At 33.9% G+C, this 15,624-nt stretch overlaps 2 pseudogenes; one reads left to right on the top strand and one right to left on the bottom strand.

Annotated features, from left to right (window-relative positions):
* Nucleotides 1-3,727: 3,727 nt before the first annotated feature.
* Nucleotides 3,728-5,649, top strand: LOC141671141 (protein RTF1 homolog; annotated as a pseudogene).
* A 1,821-nt stretch (nt 5,650-7,470) lies between these two features.
* On the bottom strand, nt 7,471-15,207 carry LOC141673571 ((R)-limonene synthase 1, chloroplastic-like; annotated as a pseudogene).
* Nucleotides 15,208-15,624: the final 417 nt, after the last annotated feature.

Raw genomic sequence — 15,624 nt, 5'->3', positions numbered from 1 at the left:
ACTATTATATTAAATACGAAATAATGAAACTTTGGTTGGTAGTCGATCTGGTCTCCACAATTAAAATAATAATTAAAATAAAACACTCTCATAAATAAATTAATATTCAAAATATATTTATATAAATATAAATAGAATTGTAATATGTCTAATGGTTTTGATTTAAACAAAATAATATATAATATGAAATTAAATTATACTATTGATCCAATTCTAAATAAAAGATAAAAATAAATTACGTACAATTAATTGGATTTGTAGTCTCGAATTAAAATAAAATAATAAAGACTCATAAAAATTTGAAAGCAAATTCGTTTGGTCGATATAATGTCACTAGGCTAAAACAAAATATAAATGAGCTAAAACACAATAAATTGAAAGCAAACCCGTTTGGAAGATATAATGTCATCAGACTAAAATGAAATTAAACATATTATCAATTTGGTCTAAAGCATAATAATATTCATTCCGGGCTAAAATAAAATTAAATAAAAAACTAAATATAATTAGCTGGACAAAATGGGTCTGAGACTAAAACCAAGATTTTCTACCTCAGGATAAAACAATACAATAAATATTACCGATCTAGCTAAAAAATATTTTATCAAACCGGGCTATAACATAATGTGTTGGTCGATATAATGTCATCAGAATAAAATAAAAAATATTATCTATTTGGCTTAAAGAAAAACAATATTTAACAAGAGCTAAAATAAAATTAAAACAAACTAAATGCAATTAGATGGTTGATATAACGAGCTTAAGGTTAAAACAAAATAATGTATATTATTGATCTATGCCAAAACTAAAATCAAATTGAAACTTAAGGTAATTTGTATATTATTGATTCGTGTTAAATTAAAAATTAAAGTCTACCTAATTCGTTGTTAGGTATAATGTAGGCTTAGGATTGTAGGATGGCCGAAATATTAAAAGTTTGATCGCAGATACGTGTGTAAAATGTTTGAGTTTATATAATTACGTTTTTTTTTCAATTTCTCTAATATCCAAAACTATTTTAATAAAATGAAAATAGAGATGATTCCCTAGTTAGTATAATCATGTCAGACTAAACTAAATTAATATATGTTATTCATCCGGGCTAAAAAAAATTATACAATTGATTCATGATAAATCAAAATTAAATTAAGAAAATAATTATACCAGCTAATATAAAATAATATGTACTTCTATTCGGGTTTATTATTGATACATAAATTTTTTATCATTGATCCGGATTTAAACAAATTAACCCAAAATAAATTAAAAAATTATTAATTAGATTTGTTCGGTATATCAAAGTAAAGATAATTCGTTTACTATTGATGTGAGCTAAAATTTATCATTTAATTAAATATAATTATCTTTTGTAAACACACCTATTAATTTGAACAAAAAACTAAATCTTTCAATTAGTGATATTTCTTTAAAGAATAAAATTTCACTAAATTATACACATGCATGTTTAAAATAATTATCAAATCATATTATCAAAAATTTCTAATAAATAAATTTCAGAATTTAAAATTTGCACTTCAATATAAATTCAAAAATTATATAATAATTAAAACACTCTGTGCATATCACAGATTTTAAGCTAGTACAATATTAATTTTTTTTGATAGATTACTATTTGTCCTTGAAACAATTCTATTGGTCTCAATTCTAAGAAAATACTGTAAATTACGTAACAATACTTGGAAATATGCAACATACGAGCCTAACAAAACAGTAATACACATTGGGATAGCCCATCTAATGATATAAACATGTTGCAGCTATCCGTGTTAAACATACGGGCCAAATGAAACCTTAAATAAAGTAGTGTAGCTCAATTATATTATGAAAGCCCAAAATTTCAATTGGGCCTCACCAAAAGTTACACGATATATATTTAATAAAAAAATCATATGCACACTATTATATTACACACATAGATTTGGTAGGGCAGGCAAGGGTTTGATTCTTGAGAGCTATAGCTGCAAGTCTCTGAGCTCATTTCAGAGGTACCCTTTATTTCTCTTGTTTAATTTTCTACATATTTTTTTTATGTGTGTATAATTGTATGAATAATTTTTAATCATGTGTTTACTCAAAGATTGAAACTTTATAATTTTCTTGCTGTGAAATTTTATGTTGGCAAACGCCCTTGTTTTGATACCATTTTTGTTGTATTTATTTGGTTGAATCTTGAAATTCTTGTGATTTTTGTGTTTAGCCTAGGTAAAATGATTTGATTTTTGTTAGTATAAAGATTTGAAAGTGGCATGTATGTTTTTAGACCAGGTTAATGTTATGTCACGTTGGCGCGAAACGGGTGCATAATTGTGAATTTTGTTATTGATTCTTTTGCATTGAGATTTGAGACTGTGTTGTAGTTGAAATTCTTGAGGTTTTTCTTTCTAGATTAGGTAAAACGATGTGATTTTTATACTGTAAAGATTTTAAATTACTAAGTTTGTTGTTAAATCATGTTATTATTATGTCACGGTGGCGCGAAACGGGTGCGTAAATGTGAATTTAATGATTGATTATTTTGTATTGAGAGTTGACTGTGTTATAGTTCAAATTCTTGAGGTTTTCTTTCTAGATTAGGTTAAAAGATGAGATTTTTATTACTGCAAAGATTTTAAATTACTGAATTTATTGTAAAGGTTATAATATGTTGGCGCGAAAAGGGTGTTTAAATGCGGCTTTGTTAATTATCCTTTTGCATTGAGACTGTGTTGTAGTTGAATTTCTTGTGATTTTCTTTCTAGACTAAGTATAAAGACACGAATTTAATATTATAAGGAATTTAATTTATCATGCTAGTTGTTAAATCAGGTTATTTTTATAACAGATTGGCGGGAAATGGGGGCGTAATTGCATAGTTGTTGATGAATTCTTTTGCATTGAATTTGTTGTAGGTAGATGCAATTCTTGTGATTTTCTTCCTAGACAAGGTAAAATGATGTGATTTATAGTACTATAAGGTGTTCAAATACCATGTTTAAGATAGATCAGGTAGTTTTAATATCACATTGGAGGGAAACGGGTGCAGTAATAATGACTAAAATAAAATAATAAGAAATCCATTGTACTTATTATGATTGTCCTTTTCTGGGAAACATGATGATAACCATGTTTGTTGTCGTCTTAATAGTTATTAGTTCAATAGTGCTCCTGATTTCCAAATAATACGGATTTACTTGCAGGCATTGTGATGCACATGGTGAATATGTGGCTCCCATATTTTTGTGCCTATTTATATATTATTTTAGTTTTGACATATATGCGAGATCTGTGACAGTTTGTACAATTTTTTCCATTACCTAGAAATATGTACAATTTTTTTCATTTTGGTGATAAATTGTAGTAGCTGAGTTAAAATATACAAGCAATTAAATGAAAGACTTATTAAAGAGAGCACATTTTGCATTAATGATGAACTGTAAGCGTTCATTGCTTATTCGTTTTAATTATGATTTAGTAGCATTTGGAAATTATAGTTCCCTTCTATGTCTTATATCAGGTGCAAGAATCGATACACACACACACACACACACACACACACATATATATATATATATATATATATATATATCTGATAGTATATTTCCCCAAAATATAAACTGGTCCACCATCTGCTACTATCTTCATTTGTTGCTTACTAGTATACAATTTTAATTTACATAATTTATATGGATGCAGGTAAAAGTCCACTCCGTATTTGTAACTGTTGGAAATGGCGGACCTTGAGAAGTTACTTCTTGAGGCAGCCGGAAGAACTGGACGTTCTGGGAGGAAGCGGAAGTCACCCCCATCATCACGAAGGCAGCGTGAGGGTTCATATTCTGACAATGGAAGTGACTCAAGGGACAATGACTCAGATGATGATCGTCGTTATGCAAGAAGGAAGCACTCGGCATCACAGGTTCCTTTAAAAAAAGGTTAAAGCACTCAGAAAGAGACTTTGGACAGAGAAGCCGGGAAGAAGGTGATGATGGTTATGACCGGGAGGGAGATAGTGATGATGACTCTGTCGGAAGTGATCTTTACAAGGATGAAGATGAGAGACGAAAGCTTGCACAAATGACGGAACTCGACCGGGAGATGATATTATCAGAGCGTTCAACAAAGAGAACTGATAGGAAGATGCAAGAAATACTGAGAATGCAGAAAGAGAATATTAAGTAGTCCACAAAAAGCAGCCCTCCTTATGTATCATCTCGCACTGGCGTGCGATCTTCAGCCAGATATGCTGACAGGGCAGCTGCCAAAGGTGATGCCTTAAATGAGTTAAGGGCAAAGAGATTGAGGCAACAGGATCTCGAGGCTCAGTGAAAACATAAAGATTCGACTAGCGTTGGTTCTGAAATTCGTAGATTTTCACCTGTTAAGCAGAGGTCCTATACTGAAGTAACTGTAAGTAGTTCCAGCCGAAGTGTAAATGGCTCTCGAAGCAAAGATGATAGGTCGACAGGTTATAGTGATGATGATAACATATCATCGCAGCCAGCAGTTCCGACCTTTGAGGATATAAAAGAAATCACTATTCAAAGGTCAAAGTTAGCTAAATGGCATATGGAACCTTTTTTTAATGACTTAATTGTAGGTTGCTTTGTAAGGGTTGGAGTCGTGAAGTCTAGAAATGGGCCAAGGTACAGCATCGGTGTTGTCAAGAATGTTAACTCAACAAATCCTGAAAGACAGTACAAGCTTGAAAACATGATAACTCACAAGTATCTAAATATTGTATTGGGTCATAAAAATTCTGCCGAAAAGTGGGCGATGGCTATGATATCGGACTCCCTTCCATCTGAAGCTGAGTTTAAAGAGTGGGTTAAGGATGTAGAGCGTGGTGGTGGGCGGATGCCTAGCAAACAGGATGTGTTGGACAAGAAAGATGCAATTCAAAAGACTAGCACATATGTCTACTCAGCTCCCACTGTGAAACAGATGCTTCAGGAGAAAAAATCAGCAACGTGTAGACCACTGAACGTTGCAGCTAAAAAGGACCGTCTGAGAAGGGAAATGGATGTAGCCATAAGTAAAAGTGATGAGGAAGAAGTCGAGAGAATTAATGCGAGACTATTAGAACTGGAGGCTTCCCGAAAAACTCAAGAGAAAGATCACAAGGCTATTAAGCTGGAAGAAATGAACAGAAAGAACAGGGTTGATAATTTTAGAAATGCATGTGGTGTAAAATCAGCTAGTGGCTTAAAAGCTGGTGATGCAGGTTATGATCCATTTTCAAGGAGGTGGACCAGATCGAGAATTTACTATGTTCCAAAGGCAAGTGCAGGAGACGAGGCTGCAGTTGGAGGAAAGTGTGAACAGACTGCATCGTTGGTAGGTCCTGATGGCAGTGGTGTAGTGGCTACTGCAGCTGCATTGGTGGTTGCAGCTGAAGCTGGTAAACTGGTGGATATGAGTGCTCCTCTGGATCAGGGAACTGAGTCCAATCTGTTGCATAAATTTGAGCTTCCAATTTCGTTTGCCTTCCTGAAAAACTTTGGTGGTGCTCAAGGAGCCCAAGCGGGTTTTTTAGCCAAAAAGCAGAGGGTTGAAGCAACAGTTGGATGCTGGGTCCCTGAAAATGATGGAAGGAGACAACCCCAAACCCTGACTATTAGTGATTATAAGAGGCGTAGAGGGCTTCTATAGGAAATGCTGCTAATCAAAGTCAAGGTAACACCCTTTTTGTTATGTTCTTTTTTGTTTCATTAATAGTGTTGGTCTTTAGGGGTCAATTCGCTGTTAATTTGTTGATTAAGTGTCCCTTTGTCTTAGCCTATGAGTAATAAATCTAACTTTATGTGAAAGGTAACTTTTTACGGTAAGACATATACTAAACCATCTCGGCAGACATGTTTAAAAATTAATTTCTTGACCTTCTGATGAACTAAGCAGCAATTGCAATCAATTAGGTACCAGGATCTGGCTGTAAATCGTAAATCTTGGAAGAATTTGGATGAAATATTTATCAGCCAGATTAGTAGAGACTGGTTTTCATTGAACCTAGATTGATGAATCTTGATCAATGATGTATTAATTTGCTTAGAGATATCTGTCAAAATTTTGTTTAGAGATTGGTACCTGACTTTGGATGTTGAATGCACGTCCAGTGGATTGCTGTTGATGCATCTGCAGCCGATGCGACGTATGTCACGTATCCGATATCCCATCCGTCTTGCCTCTCTCTTTCTTACAAATTCTATTATCTCCTCAAATTTATTTGCTCATCTTCTCTTTTGAAAGTTTGATGGTTCTGAATTATAATAAGTGTGTTCGTGTCTTGCTTTCTTCCTTGTTTACTTTGATGTAACTGTCGTCATTCTATTGTACCCTGACCTTTTAATACTTGCGGTGTTAAGAATTACAACTAGATTCATGTTTGCTATATATACAAGTAAAGATAATTTCCCTGACATGGTAAAAAAGTTATTTATAAAAGCTCATAATAACCATGTTTTTAATATATTTTTTTCACAAATCCATTTATATGGTTGATAGATCACAAAGAAATAAATTTGAATAATCTCTCTCTCTCTCTCTCTCTCTCTGTGTGTGTGTGTGTGTGTGGCTCCCTCTCTCTCCCCCTCCCTTTTTTGGGTTTGCTAGCTTAATTGGAATTAATTCGTTGCTCTATTAACTTTTAAATATGCTTTTTATTTTTTTCTGTGAGGAGGAAAGTTTCTGCAGCTCTCAGTAATTGGGTAGCTATTAGGTCTTCTAAAGAATAGAAGAACTCTTGTTTTCACACTTTGCAAGTATTCAGTAGGTGTTGTGGGCTATTGAAATCAATTTAGTCATATGGATCAGTCTTAAACCAAGTACCTACTGTAAAGTTTTATTACATATTTTTAATGCCTATAGAAGTTTGGATCATTGAGCCTGATACACTTCAATTATTTTTTGCAATTTTCAATTGTACGGTAAAAACAATTGGCCCATGCCTTATGCACTTCATTTTGCAAAATAATAGTAGCTACAGATTTCTGGTTTTTAATTTATCTTCAGCTAAGCAAATTTCTTTTCGGTCATTATGTGTGGAGGCATGCTTCTGTCCTGCAATATATATTACTTTTAAGTGGAAGATTATACATGCTATGATAATCTTGCTTTCTGGTCTTTTTTGCCAAATTAATCTTGCTTTTTTTGTGAAAAATGTAATGATAAATTTTTATTTTTTTGAGGTTTCCTTGTTGAACCGAAATAGAACTTCTTGGATGTGTCAGCGTGTTCAATTATATATTTAAAAAAGAGTTTCTTTTAAGAATAAATCATTTTTCTTGTATACACCTACGCACCATTAATCTTCTATCTGTTTGTGGTCATCATTGTAGATGTCCATCTAATCTAATAAGAATGCTTGTAGAATCAGTGCTTTGTTTTCTGTAGTACAAGTATTTTCATATTGATTAAATACTTATGCAAATATTATGATTTGTATGTTCAGTGAATATTATACTGATTTCGAGTTGCTCATTTAATGTTTTTACTCCCGTGAATTTCTTGGACAGGGAGTTCTGCACACTTCTGCATATCAAAATAAGCGTGCATTAATATATGTACTTCTGCTTATTGTATGAAGCTTCAAGAGATTTATGAATGGTAAAGTTGATGATTTTGACATGCCTAAAATCAGATGATCGTAAATCGCTTAGCTCCATTTTATTGCTTATTAACGATTTGTTGTATATTGGCATGCTTTTCAGTTGTATCTCTATATCTTGTATTATGTTTTAAGATTGTTTTGTAATGAATTCTGTTGAATTTTAAATTGAATTTTCAAATGAAACTCTTATTGTTGCCAAACAATGTCAGAATTCAAAATCCAGGATTAGAAATTCTTATACTTTCCAAACATTATTACAATTTACATTTGAAATGAATTGAATTATGTAAAATGTATTTCTTGTGAAATAAAGAGAGTAAGATCTATAGTAGCCATCAGTTGTGACTTGTGATGTTGATCCAAGCTTATTGTTCAATAAATTATCACTTTACAAGTGTTTAGATCTGTGCTCTGCTTCAAATGCCTAGGAGCAATTTCAAATGGTGTCCTCCTATTACGGGTACTTTATCTAACTAGCTAGTTCCGTTTAGAGTATGTTTTGCCATGCTATTTACAACCCTATCTTGTATTTTACCATAAGCAAAATTATTAGTAGATGGTTATTGTACCAGCAGGGTGATATCGGTTAATGTAGGTTTGGCTACAATATCTTCAGCACCATAGCCATCATTTCCATCATTATACAGCCAATGTACTACCCTGATAAGATTCAATATTATATCAACAAATTTCCAAGACAAAGATTCATCACCCTCCAAAAATCCAAGTTTATTTATTTGTGCCCATTTCTTCCTCATCAAATTCATCATGTGCTCACGTGAAACTTCTTCAGAAACTCCAGTACAGACAAGTAACACTGTATTGATGATGGAACATCTCCTCTCTTTAACTCAGCCTGCAACCAATTGAATGAAATATTTATAGCAAACAGATTAAATTGCTGGTAATCATTTTCACTACCGATGAGGTCCCATAATCATCAGTTAATCGAAGAATTTCATATGCCAGGCGTACAATATCAAGAAGGTCCTCTATAAATTCTATTTCTTCTTTCTTGATCGGATTTGATGTACAGATATAGGAGTAAAGTTCTCTAATTGAACCTGCTATCAACAGTAATCCATTGTTCAAGTACTCCTCCTGTGTTGGTTGGTATCCCCTGTGATACCACAGGGCTCCGTTAAGTGATACTTGAATAAACCATTGAACTACAACATAATATTAACAAGGGTTAATTGTAATGTGGAACCCTTTGGTTTGGTCCATTGTCAGTTTGGTACCTATAGTTTGCATATTTGCACTTCACACCCGTGACATATTAGTGCGCTGCATATTGCACCCTTCCGTCAGTGTTCCGTTATATTGTGCCGTTAGTTTGGATGTCAGGAAGGGTTAAATTGTCCTTAAAATTTGTAAAGTGCCCAACGGTCATATCCTCCTTCTCCGTGCTTATATAAGTTAAGTTGTATGTTATATGTATATGCCCATGGAACCAATTTGTTGAATAAAAGTGAGTAAAAGGTGTGTATGTGGAGTTTGGCTTATTGTCAAAAGTGCTTGGACGAACTTAAATGCCGGTCGACGTTTTATATCGTGCGACCGATGTCGTCATTTTCGGTGGTTGGATGCACCGTTGTGTGAGCGCTCAAGAATCATCATTCCTGGGCTTTTACACAGGATTAAGTGAAGCTGAAGTTAGGAGGAGTGCGGCTTGTTTAAATGAAGTTGACGGGCAAAGAATGATTCAAGATGAAAAATCAAGTAGTAACGTAACACTAACTTTGTTGGTTGTGACATGGATGACAATCTTACTCAACTGGATTTGCATGACATAAGTTGTTGAATAGGTGTAATAATTCATTTGTAATCACCGGTTTTCTTTAGTTGTTGCATTTAGTATAGTTGGTGGATGTTGCATTTAGTTTAGTTTAATTTAGTTTAGTTGGATGTTATTGCATTAACTGTATCTGTATTTTCTAGATTGTTATAAAATGGGGTTGCTACATTGTTGTTGGATGTTTATGCATTTGATGTTGTCATTTGAAAGTTGTACTTTAACTTAGCAAACCAAGACATAACAAACAAAATAAGTCCCAAATTATCATAAACTTAGTTCCAAATTGTCATAAACTTAAGCATCATTACCAAAAGAAGTTTACCACAAAATAAGATATCACAACATTATATTAATGTTCCCAGAGGAATTCACCATAAATTCACAAAAATAGTTTGGCACACACGAATATTATGTTGTAAATGTCTAGCAGCAAGTCACTTAAGTAGCTATGTTCTTCCTTTTTCCCAACATACTTTTCTTCTTCATTAGTACAGATTGCAGCTGTTTTAGTGTTGTAAATTGATCACCATCTCTGTCCACACATTCCACCCCTGATGGTGCTGCCTGTGCTGATGGTTTAAAGGGCCTCACAATTCCTCCATGACTTAGAGAGTTGGTATTCTTGGTATTGTCATAAAGCCTTCTAGGTGCAGATGCTTTAACAGACATGTCCAGAGCTTTATGAAGAATTGACTATTTCTCCTTGAACACTCTTTGATCTTCTGCATTATTTTCTTTGGTCTTGGTTTTAAGGTCAAATTTCTACACATACATTGACAAAAGTTACAAAAAAAAATTAAACTCAAGTTGAAGGAGCAAAATGTAGAGTTCACTCACCCTAGAGGTGCAAGACCTTAAGTTGTGGCCTTCGTGTTTGCAATATAAACACCTTGGAATTGTAGGTTGCTACTTTAGTGCTTCTTCACCATGCTCTTCTTCAGCTTTATGCAAAGCAAATATCACACAATCTATTATTACAACCATTTCAAATATGAACACCTTATGAATGATAAATGTCAAATTATGAAATCACACCTTTCTTGGACAACTTCTCACATTGTGCTCCCACTGGCCATAGTATGAGAATCTTACACTTGTTCCTTATCTTTTAAGCATAGTTGAATTATTTTCTCTAGTTGGAGGAGCATCATTTTTTTCTCCCTAACCATTTTTGGCCTACCAGGTGCTGTTCTCTTTAATTGAGGCAATGGTTCCTCAGCTTCAGTTACTTCCCAATAAGGCTCACCACTTATTGGCTCCAAAATGTGGTTATAAACATGCATGCATATCTCCTTGCTATAGCATGGATGAATAAAATTCTTAGGGTCCAATTTTTAAAAATGTATGCAGGCCACGGCATGGAAGCAAGGTATTCCATTCAATTGCCATTTCCTACAAGCACAACTTCTCTCCTTCAAATCTACCACTACCTCATGCCCTCCTGCTGACATGGTAACATGATACTTATCTCCACCATTCTAAAATGGACTTGCTTTAACAGCCAGTTTAATTGCCCTAAGTGACAATATTATATGTTATACAACATTGTTAAGGAAAAATAATAGCATTTAGCAAAGAAAATTATTAAGAAACTGACTTACAAATTAAATGAGGTGAAACTTATAAATTTATCTTCTTTAAGGCCTTGGTACAAAACTTGGTATTCTTCTTCTCCACGGATGCTTTCCTTTGTTGTATCCTCTGCATACATGTCTTGTGGATATTCTTGAACATTGTAAAAAACCCATTATCTATGTATTTCTTGATTGCATTTTTGAAACTCTCACAATTGTTGTTGACAAAGACATCTGATTTGCAAACATCTCTAAAACCAGACCTAGGCCATTGGGACCTAGGCTTGGCTTCTAACCAATCAAAACAGGTCTTGCTCATCTTCCATTATTAGGTAAAAAATTAGAAAAAATTCTAAGTATAACTGGGATAATGATCTAAATAGAGAGGTAGTAATTAACCTTTTTGATGGATTCCATGTTCATGTTGAAGAATTAATCTATGGTTGACCTTGCTGCTAACCACATTGTCTTTGAAATACCAAGTCCCTTGCATAAACTCTTCGTGTTGTTGTATAAGTGCATTACACAGAATCTATGCTCAGATTCTGGGAAATGCCTTTCAAGAGCATTTACAAGACCCTATAATTTAACAGATTATTGTGTAAAGAATTGAACACATAAAAGAAAAATAAGACAGACATAAACAAAGTTAGTTGTACCTTTTGCCTATCTGAGATGAAAGTGTAAGTTCCGGTATTTTCTATCATCAAATCTGCCTTCAACAGCCTTAAGAACCAATTCCAACTTGATGTATTCTCTGCTTCAACTTGTGCCCGGGCAATGGGATACATCCCTTCATTTGGATTTGTTCCTACTGCCGTAAGTATTATGCCTCAAAAGGGATCCGTTAGGTGACACCCATCTAGACCAATCAAAGGTCTACACCCATGATGAAAACCTTCTTTTAAAGGCCCCAAACACATATACAGTCTTAAAAATCTATTGCCATCAACACCCGTTTCTGCTGCTTCTGTCATCAACTTGACAGTGGAAGTTGGCATGACCTTCTTCACCTCATTAGTATAGTGATATAACTTTTTGAATTCATCTTCATGTTTTCCAATTATTGCTTCTTTTGCTTTTCTCAAACCTCTATAAGCTATAGTCTCTGAAATGTAGCATTGTAAGTCATTAACCTCCTTAGCATGAAATGCTGCTGTTAGCCAAGTAGGGTTCATCCTCACTTCATTTTCATAATCTCTTGTTATCCAAGTAATATTGACCTACTTCTAAACCCAAGTAGGGTTACATGTCTTCTTATTGTGCAAAGTCCTAATCTGGATATTAGTAGATCTTTGTTGTTTAATACCATAATACTTCCATTGGCACCCATATACACATACCCACTTTATTTTGTCAGAAAGGTTTTTCTTCAAATCTAATTCCTTTCTGGTGTGCAATTGCATGCTTTCTCACAGCCTCCCTAAAAATCTTTTCAATACTAAACAACATCCCTAACTCAAACTTAGGATCTTCCATGTCAGTCAATTCATTAAATTTTGGATACTTTATGTCTTGCTCATCACATGATGAAATGGTCATCCTTTCCTCACTACTATCATACTCACTTTCCTCAGATTCACTCTCATAGTTTTCATCTCCATCTTCATTTACAACTCCATCACCTTCACTGAGAACGCCTCACCTTCATTGGTTACACCCTCACCTCCATCACCTTCATATTCATCCTTACCACCATCATCTTGAAAATAACCTTGCTCTTTTTCTATTGGATTCTGACTCTCATGAATAATAGACTCAAACAGGTCTTCATCTGTTGGATGCAACTCCTCCTTACCTTGTTCTTCATTTTGAACCATATCAGTAACCAGATCCACCCATGTTTTCTGCTTGTCATTATGCCTTTTTCACTGGACTCTCATGATCAACAATTTTTTTGCCCTTCCCTCTCTCAACCTTTTTCTTCCCTGGATTTTTATCACCATTATCTTCATCAATTATCACAGGTGTATCTTCTATGTTCTTAAACAAACCCCTCAACATAGAGTATCTTCCTCTTCTTCTTGTCCTGTAAGGGGGATTTGGTGGTGGCACTCTCTTCACTCTCTTTTTAGGGTTGGGACAAGCAGCATCACTTGAGTCCAAATTGGAGATGTCTCCATGAAAGCTGGAAGCATCTATATCTTTAACCTCATCTTCTATATAATTTAAAGCATCTTCTAGTAATTCATTCAAATTCCCCCTACTTCAACTCTGATGTCTTCTACCCTTTTAATTCTATCATCAACAACCATTTGAGTGAAGGAGAAATCCATCATATTTTCATCTTCCAGAGCATGGACCATAAGGGGTTGCATAAAACCTTACGAAATTGTAATTAGACTCCACCAGTTGAATTACATGTTCCAGGTCTTTATTAGTCTCAAGAGGAATTATACCATCAACTGACACATCCAACTCATCATAAGTGTACCAGAAATCCATGTCTAAACTATTCAATCCAATTTCACAATACATGGCTTCTATTTCAGTTAATCTAATTTTTTCACAGAACACATATCAAAATATGGTGAAGTCATAGTTAAATTTTCCACCATATCGAAGTTTAATTGAGAAGTAAGGACTATACACTGCAAAATTTAACACAACTTCTTCCAACAATTTACAATACATAAACATAAAAAGAATTATCACACAACAGGCAAATTATCACACAACAGATAAATAAGGTTTTACTTTGGTTTGGGATATATCGCATGTAACAAATTGATTAAATCACTTGTATAACTACGTAGACATACACATGCAAGGTTTAAACAAGAACAACATAGAGAAAGATATTGACCTTTGTAGTTAGGGACCTCTTTCCCATCGGGAAGAGCATAATCGACAAGAACAGGACTTTCATCACTACAACCGGCTTCCTTCGTCGATTTTTGAAGAGTTACATGATCAGCATTGAAAACATATCTTAATCGGCCTCTCATTGCTCTCAGATTAATAGAGAAAAACTAAGCTAATTTACAGATTTAGGGTTTTACTTTGTTTTGGTTTCAATCGCCATGGTAATTTAGGGGCTGTTTGTTATATTAAGGAATAATAGTGAAATAAACCGGGAGAGTATAATGGATGACTATTCGTTTACAAAGCATTGCAAAAAGACAAATATAACCCTGCCGTTAAGGAGATAACGTTGAATTTTAACGGAAGTTGGTCAACTGGGTGTAATATGCAGCGCACTAATATGTCCCGAGTGCGAAGTCTAAATATGAAAATTGTAGATAACAAACTGACAATGGACCAAACCAAAGGGTTGCACATTATAGTTAACCCTATTAACAATTTTAGGGAATGCTTGACAATCTAAAAAATATTCAAGAGTGGCTTTTGTAAGCAATTGAGAAAAATTATGGGGAAAACGTTACCCATTTTCTTTGGTGTGGTATTGATGTTCTTGAGGATGTTGTTCAAAGTTCCGTTGACAAAGTTGTATAATGACAGGAAACACAACTTCATGTAGTCTGGAAGGCCTTTCATTGCATTTATATCCCACCTAAAGCAAATGATTAGAATTATAATAGTTACCTTCTTTCTACAAAATTTGGAAGAACATGGAAATCTAGTGGCCATGTCCGGACCGATAGGTATAGATTATAAAAAAGGAAAAGATTAAGAGGCTCAAACCTCTGGACACCATCAGTAAATAGTTCCACTTCATCCAATGTACCATAGATATCATAAACATCATCGCATACACCGATAAGCTCTAATATTTTAGTTAAAACTTCTCTACAATATTTGTAATGAGGCTCACCTCAAGTTCCCAAACTCCAAAATAAAGATGCCACCAACCTATCTCTGGAAAATAGAAGTTTCTCTCCAATGTCTAATCTACTCCACCTCCAACATAACAAAATACTGAAAACTGATTAAGCATCATTAATCTCCTATTTAACAAAAGATAGCATTAAACTGGGATTACATATGTTGAAAAGTATCATTTCATAAAGATGGTTTTACTTTTGCTTCAAAGCTCAATTAACTCAAATGTGTGTTTGTGTGTGTGAGAAATTACTATATACCTCGAAAAATCCTTAAGTTCTTCTTGGTACAAGGCTTGCCTAACGTTGAAGTCCAACTTTGCAAAACAAAACTGATGGGATCATGTCAGAGCTTTTTTGATACGGATTTATGTACCATCTTGCATCAAATATGGGGATACTCCCTTGTAGAGGAAGGTCTAATAGCAAGTCCAATGCTAAAGTTACCATCTTTTTTTACTACATTAACTACACCATTATTTATGATAAAGAGTTAGCATTGAAAATAGAAACTAGTAATTCAATAATTGTGTGTGGTGTAGAATTCATCATAAAAATATAAAATAAATTTTATAATTTAAATAGTGACATTGAAAGTGTAAGTGTACAACTATTTTGAAATAAATTTTTCTTTAAAAGAGGACAGTTAATTTGAAATGGAGGGAGTAGTTACCTTCTTTGTACAAAATTTGGAAGAACATGGAGTTCTGGTGGCCATGTCCCGATAGGTATAAATTAAAAAAAGGTTAAAAGAATTATATTAAGAATAGTATGAAATGTATAAGTCATACTTTTTGACCCCTGTAGTATCGGTCTTCATACTTTTTAACTTTTTTCCTTAGTAAAAGACATTTTTACTCTCCAATA

This window comes from Apium graveolens, chromosome 7 (assembly GCF_009905375.1).
Source record: "Apium graveolens cultivar Ventura chromosome 7, ASM990537v1, whole genome shotgun sequence".
Classification (NCBI taxonomy): Eukaryota; Viridiplantae; Streptophyta; class Magnoliopsida; order Apiales; family Apiaceae; genus Apium; species Apium graveolens.
Note: the sequence above shows the minus strand (reverse complement) of the source record. Positions and strands in the feature narration are given on the sequence as shown.